The sequence below is a fragment of the Suricata suricatta genome, chromosome 7, assembly GCF_006229205.1.
Source record: "Suricata suricatta isolate VVHF042 chromosome 7, meerkat_22Aug2017_6uvM2_HiC, whole genome shotgun sequence".
NCBI lineage: Eukaryota > Metazoa > Chordata > Mammalia > Carnivora > Herpestidae > Suricata > Suricata suricatta.
In genome coordinates this window covers 47,529,605-47,536,976 of record NC_043706.1, presented here as the reverse complement: position 1 = coordinate 47,536,976, position 7,372 = coordinate 47,529,605, and positions in this window count along the sequence as shown.

The following is a 7,372-nucleotide window of genomic DNA, read 5'->3' as shown; positions in this document are numbered from 1 at the left end:
GCTCACTCTCCCATGTGGCTAACATCTGGGGTATAGGATGTACTGATGCATACGTGGTCAAACTCTGCAAATTCAGCCACTTCTAACATTGACATATACCACGTTAGCTCTCCTAGGCATGAACCAGGCACCAACGTCATGGTACACTGAATGGCATGCATTTCAAGTTCTCCAAGTGGTTTGACAAAAGCCATTTTCGTAGTTAGCAGCCCCATCACTTCTAAATTTGGCCTCATGAAACGGCAAGAGCTTTCTCTAAGGAAACTACTCACCCATCTCTCCTTATCCTTTCATCTTCTTGTGAGCAAGGGGTTTCCGGTAGGGGTTTCAAGGTCATAAAACTGGTCATGACACATTTCATTTGTAAATTCTGCAATGTGGGCAAATGCCTCACATCCCATTTAGGGTCTTATAGCTATTACGTTAATGCCTTTGGAGAAATAGAGTCAAGAGGGCTACATTTAATAAGCTCTGTAACATTATCCTAGTAACAATTATTCAATTATTCAATCACTCAATAAACGATGGTCATCTTGTGAGATTTCATTCTATGTGTCCTCCTAAAGATTGGCACCAGACATGGTGGAATCATAGATATAGGCAGCTTCTGGCCAGAGAAATAAAAATAAAAGGCAGGCCCAGGGAATTGGAAAAGTACTGGGCTATGGGAAATAGGGAAGAGTTAGAAAAGTAACTCCATAAAGTTGTTCATGAACTCAAGGTTCTCCCCCACCTTGCACCTGCACATGTAGATCCGATCCTTATTAGCATAACAAAGACTTGAGAATGGACCTAATGAGTAGAGGTATGCCCAGGTCCAAGACTGTCACATACATGGGACAAATCTGAACAGTACTTCCAAAGCTTTGATAACGTAACTGTCATTAGACCCACAGCCCATCACAGTCAAATTGGAACTTATACTTTAAAGCTAACAAGGTCAGCTGCTGCTAAAACTAAAACATCAACATTCTCCATTAGGTTAATACAAAATTGCAGTCTCATAACAAAATATTTAAGAAGTCCATATTACAATAAAAAGCTACTCAGCTTATGAAGAAACAACCACAACACACATGAGAAACCATAATCAAAAGATAATAATAAGGAGGTGAAATAAATGTTGGCATTATCTGACAGAGACTTTAAAACAACTCATAAAATATACAAATGGGCAATTGCAAACACTTAAGTTAAACATTAGAGTTGTGTCAGCAAAAATATGGAGATAAAAAATAACCAAATTAAAATTTTAGAACTGAAAAATATATAACCAGGACAAAAGTCATCTAAAGGGCTCTATAGAAAAACAGAGATAATAGAAGAGTTAGTAGAATTGAAGATAGGTCAATAGAAATGATCTAATCTCAACAATAGACAAATATTGAAAAAAATATTGAACAGAGCCTGACAAAATTGCATGCTTTCCAGAGCAAACTTATTTTAAATATAATGATATGCACACTGTAGGGAAAAAGGATGTGAAAGATACAAAATGCAAAGACTAATGAAAAGGAAGCTAGAATGTCTACCTTAACATCAGACAAACTAGATTTCAAAGCAAAGAAAATCACTCAGGAAGAGAAGAGACATTATATATTGATAAAGAGTTAATTCATCGAGAAGATAGAACAATGCTAAAGGTTTTTGTACCTAACAACAAACCTTAAAAATTGGTCAGAATCTAGAACTGAAAAATACCATCAACCAACTGGATATAAATGACCCTTATAAAAAATTTTTAATGTTTCTTTATTTTTGAGAGAGGGAGAAAGAGATAGAACATGAGCAGGAGGAGCAGAGAGAAAGAGAGACACAGAATCAGAAGCAGGCTCCAGGCTCTGAGCTGTCAGCACAGAGCCCAGTGTGGGGCTGGAACCCATGAACCACGATATCATGATCTGACCTGAAGTCAGAAGCTCAACACACTGAAACACCCAGTCGCTCCTAAATGACATTGATAGAATATTGTATCCAAAGTAACACTACTTTTCAAGTACACATATTCATGGGAAAGGGTCATAAGACATACCTGAACAAACTTAGAAGGACCAAAGTCAAACAATGTTTGATCTTGGCTCACAACAGAATTAACTTAGCAATAAAAAATACAGCGAGGGGACAAGATGGTGGAACAGCATGGAATTTTTCCCCCCATTTCCTGTCCATGAAATACAGCCAGATCAACAAATCATCCTGCACATCTAGAAAACTGATTTGAGGATGAACACAACAATCTGCATAACCTGAACCACAACGTAGTAGGTACGTGGTGCGGTGCGGAGAGGTGAATTGGGGGGAAAAGAAGCCCCGGAGGGCAGGCAGCTGTTTTGGCTGTGGAGAGAAGATGGAGGTGGGGAGAGAATATGGGGAAAAACACTCCTCCACCCCAAAAGCAGCTGGAGAGAAAGTGGAAAGGTGGAAACAGCTGCAGAGACTGAACAAACAGGGAGGAAGGAGAAAGGAGAGGGTTTAAATTCCATTAAAACTCTATGAACAAGGGGAGCACCGAGTCTGAGGCTCTGCAGCAGCTTCATACCTGGTGGTGCGCTGGTGGGAAGGGTGAATCCCCAATAGCAGATAGCAAGGTCTGAGGGTCCTTGGGAGAGGCAATTCCCCTGCTGGGAGGATATCTGGTTAAGGCTGTGAGGCCACCACACAGGTAAAGGTCCCAGCAGACCCCAGAGAACAACCACATTCAATGGTGCTGAAACAAGGTCCTTAAGGGTGAAGCCTGGCTCCAGATGTGCGTTGTGATTTGCCAAATCCCTGAAATGCTGCTGATACAGGATCACATGAACTTTTTGGGGGGCGGGCTGGCACCCAGCTGCAGCATTGGCATTGGACTGTCCAGCATTGGCAGGACAGTCCCACCAACGTTCCTGGATAAGATCAGCACCCACCCACTCCTCGATGAGACCCTACCGTAGAGGGTCAGAATGGGTCAAAGTCACATTTTCTCAGGGTGAAAAGTTGGGGAAACACAGACGCATCTGAGGTAAAACTCAGGAAGGAGGTGCTGCCTCGTAACCTGACGACTTGGTCATGGACAGTGTAAAAGTGGGGAGTGGATGGAAGCCAGAGACAAAGCAGGGGTGCGCCACTGCTGGTCCAGGGGAACAGACTTCCAATACTAGAGACTGGGTAGCTGGGTGACACCTTTTCACCCCTCCCATGCATGCGCCTACACACACGCGCTACAACAACTCACACCATTAAGCTAAGCAGCGCCATCTAATGGAAAATGGAGCCATTACAGCAAGTCTCGCCCAACGGGGGCCAACCTCCCTCTTCAGGAAAACCACAAGTCTCTAAACCTGCTTAGTTTACAGACTATAAAGTGCTTCATAGTTTGAATTCTAGGGGGAAATGATGTAATTTCAGTCGTATTTCAGTCTGTTATCTGACCCATCTATTCATTTTTCTTTTTTTTCTTTTCCTTTTCTTTTTCTTAAATTCAGAATGAGAAAAAAATTATTTTTATTTTCAATTTTTCTTAAAAATATTTTTCTTAATATTTTTCTACTACATTTTTTATGTTTTGGTAAATTTTTTCAAGTTATATTTTACTTACATCATTTCATTACTTATATCATTATTCTATTTCATTGTATTCATTTTTTGAAATTTCCAAACGTTTTCCTTTTCTTTTTCTTTTTCCCTTTTTTCACTAACCTACCAAGCTCCTTTCAACACCCAGACCAAAACACACCTAGGATCTAGCATCACTTATTTGAGTTTTGTGTGTGTGTGTTGTTTTTAATTTTTTAATTTTATTTTTTTCCCTTATAATTATCTTTCCTCCTTCAAAATGAAGGAAGGAAGGAATTCACCCCAAAAGAAAGTGCAGGAAGAAACAACAGCCAGGTATTTAATCAATACAGATACAAGGAAGATATCTGAACCAGAATTTAGAATTGTGATAATAAGAATACTAGCCAGGGTTGAAAATAGATTAGAATCCCTTTCTGCAGAGGGAAAAGAAGTAAAAGCTAGTCAGGATGAAATTAAAAATGCTATAACTGAGCTGCAATTTCCAATCGATGCCATAGTGGCAAGGATCGATGAGGCAGAGCTGCAAATCATGGTAGAGGACAAACTTATGGAGAATAATGAAGTGGAAAAAGAGAGAAAAACTAAGCAAAAGAGGATGATTTAAGAATTAGATAAAACAGTGATCATTAAAAAGGAACAACATCAGAATCATAGGGGTCCCAGAAGAGGCAGTGATAGAAAAAGGGGTAGATGGGTCATGTGAGCAAATCATAGCAGAACACTTTCCCAACCTGGGGAAAGACAAAGACTGCAAAATCCAGGAAGCACGGAGGACTCCCATTAGATTCAACAAAAAACAACCATCAACAAGGCATATATTAGTCACATTCACAAAATACTCAAGTAAGGAAAGAATCATGAAAGCAGCAAGGGGAAAACATTCTTAACCAATAAGGGAAGACAGAGCAGGTTTGCAGCAGACCTATCTACAGAAATCTGGCAGGTCAGAAAGGAGTGGCAGTATATATTCAATGTGCTAAATCAGAAAAATATGCAGCCAAGAATTCTTTATCCAGGAAGGCTCTCAAACAGAAGGAGAGATTAAAAGTTTCCCAGACACATGAAAATTGAAGGAGTTCATGACCACTAAACTAAACCAGTCCTGCAAGAAATTTTAAGGGGGACTCTCTGAGAGAAGAAAAGACAAAAAAAAAAAAAAAAAAGACCAAAAGCAACAGATAATATCCATCTATACTCTATTTACAAGAGACCCACTTTAGACCAGAGGACACTTTCAGATTCAAAGTAGGGGCATGGAGAACGGTCTATCACGCTAATGGTCAACAAAAGAAAGTCAAAGTAGCTGTGCTTATATCAAACAATCTAGACTGTAAAATAAAGTGTGTACTGAGAGATGAAAGGCATTGTATCATACTTAAAGGGTCTATCCACCAAGAAGACCTAACAATTGTAAATATTTATGCTTCAAATGTGGCAGCACCCAAATATTTAAATGATTAATCACAAATACAAAGAAACTCATTGATAATAATACCATAATAGTAGGGGACTTTCAATGCCCCACATACAGCAATGGATAGATCACCTAAACAGAAAATCAACAAGGAAACAATAGCTCTGAATTACACACTGGACCAGATGGACTTAACAGACATATTCAGAACATTTCATCCTAAAGCAGAGGAATACACATTCTTCTCCAGTGCACATGGAATGTTCTCCAGAATAGATCACATACTGGGACACATATCAGCCTTCAACAAGTACAAAAAGATTGAGGTCATACTGTCATATTTTCAGGCCACAATGCTATGAAACTCAAAATCAGCCACAAGAAAAAATGTTGAGAGGTAACAAATATTTGTAGACTAAAGACCATCCTACTGAAAAATGAATGGGCAAACCAAGAAATTAAAGAGGACATTCAAAAGTACACTGAAGGCAATGAACATGATAACACCTTCCTAAAGAAGGAAGAAAGGGCCCAGAAATACAATTTAACCTTACACCTCAAAGAGGTGGAAAAACAAAATCAAATAAAAGCCCAAACCATCCAAAGACAGGAAATAATAAAGATTAGAGCAGAAATCAATGCTATCAAAACTAAAAAAGCAGTAGAACAGATCAATGAAACAAGAAGCTGTTCTTTGAAAGAATTAACAAAATTGATAACCCCCTAGCCAGTTTGATCAAAAAGAAAAAGGAAAGGACCCAAATAAATAAAATCAAGAATGTAAGAAGAGATATCACAACCAACACAGCAGAAATAAAAACAATAATAAGAGAATATTATGAGCAATCATACACCAATAGAATGAGCAATCTGGAAGAAATGGACAAATTCCTAAAAACATATAAACTACCAAAACTGAAACAGGAAGAAATAGAAAATTTGAACGTACCCATAACCAGTAAAGAAACAAAATTAGGAATAAAAAAATCTCCCCAAAAATAAGATTTTAAAGGCAGATGGCTTTCCAGGAGAATTCTACTGAACATTTAAGGAAGAGTTAATATCTATTCTCTTGAAGCTGTTCCAAAAAGTTGAAATGGAAGAAAAAAATCCAAGCTCATTCTATGATTCCAAAACCAAAGACCCCACTAAAAAGGAGAACTACAGACCAATTTCCATGATGAACATGGATGCAAAAATCCTCAACAAGATATTAGCTAGACGGATCTAACAATACATTAAAAATATTATTCACCAGGACCAAGTGGGATTTATACCTGGGATGCAGGGCTGGTTCAATGTCCACAAAACAATCCATGTGATTCATCACATCAACAACAACAACAAAAGGACCAGAACCACATGATACTCTCAAGAGATGCAGAAAAGCATCTGACAAAATGCAGCATCCTTTTTTGATAAAACCCTCAAGAAACCAGGGATAGAAGGATCATACCCCAAGATCATAAAAGCCATGTATGAAAGACCCAAAGCTAATATCATCCTCAATGGGGAAAAGCTGATAGCTTTCATTCAAGGTCAGGAACAAGACAGGGATGTCCACTCTTGCCACTGTTATTCAATACAGTATTGGAAGTCTTAGCCTCAGCAATCAGACAACACAAAGAAATAAAAGGCATCCAAGTCAGCCATGAGAAGGTCATACTTTCACTCCTCATAGATGACATGATACTCTATATGGAAAACCCAAAGGATTACACACACACACACACACACACACACAAAACCCTGCTATAACTGATCCATGAATTCAGCAAAGTGGCAGTATATAAAATCAATGCACAGAAATCGGTTGCATTCCTAAACACTAACAATGAAGCAACAGACATAGATTTAAGGAACCGATCCCATTTATAATTGCACCAAAAACCATAAAATACCTAGGTATAAATCTAACCAAAGTGGTGAAAAATCTATTCACTGAAAACTATAGAAAGCTTATGAAGGAAATTGAAGACAGACAACAACAACAACAACAACAACAACAAAAAAACCCAGAAAAATATTCCATGCTCCTGGATAGGAAGAACAAATATTGTTAAAATGTCAATACTATCCAAGGCAATCTACACATTCAAAGCAGCCCCTATCCAAATTCCACCAGCATTCTTCACAGAGCTAGAATAAACAATCCTAAAATTTGTATGAAAACAGAAAGGACCCCAAATAACCAAAGCAACCTTGAAAAAGAAAACCAAAGCAGGAGACATCACAATCCCAGACTTCAAGATATATTACAAAGCCAGAATCATCAAGACAGTATGGTACTGGCACAAAAATAGACACTCAAATCAACAGAACAGAGAACCCAGAAATGGACTCACAAATGTATGACAAACTAACCTCTGACAAAGCAGGAAAGTGTCCAATGGAATAAAGACA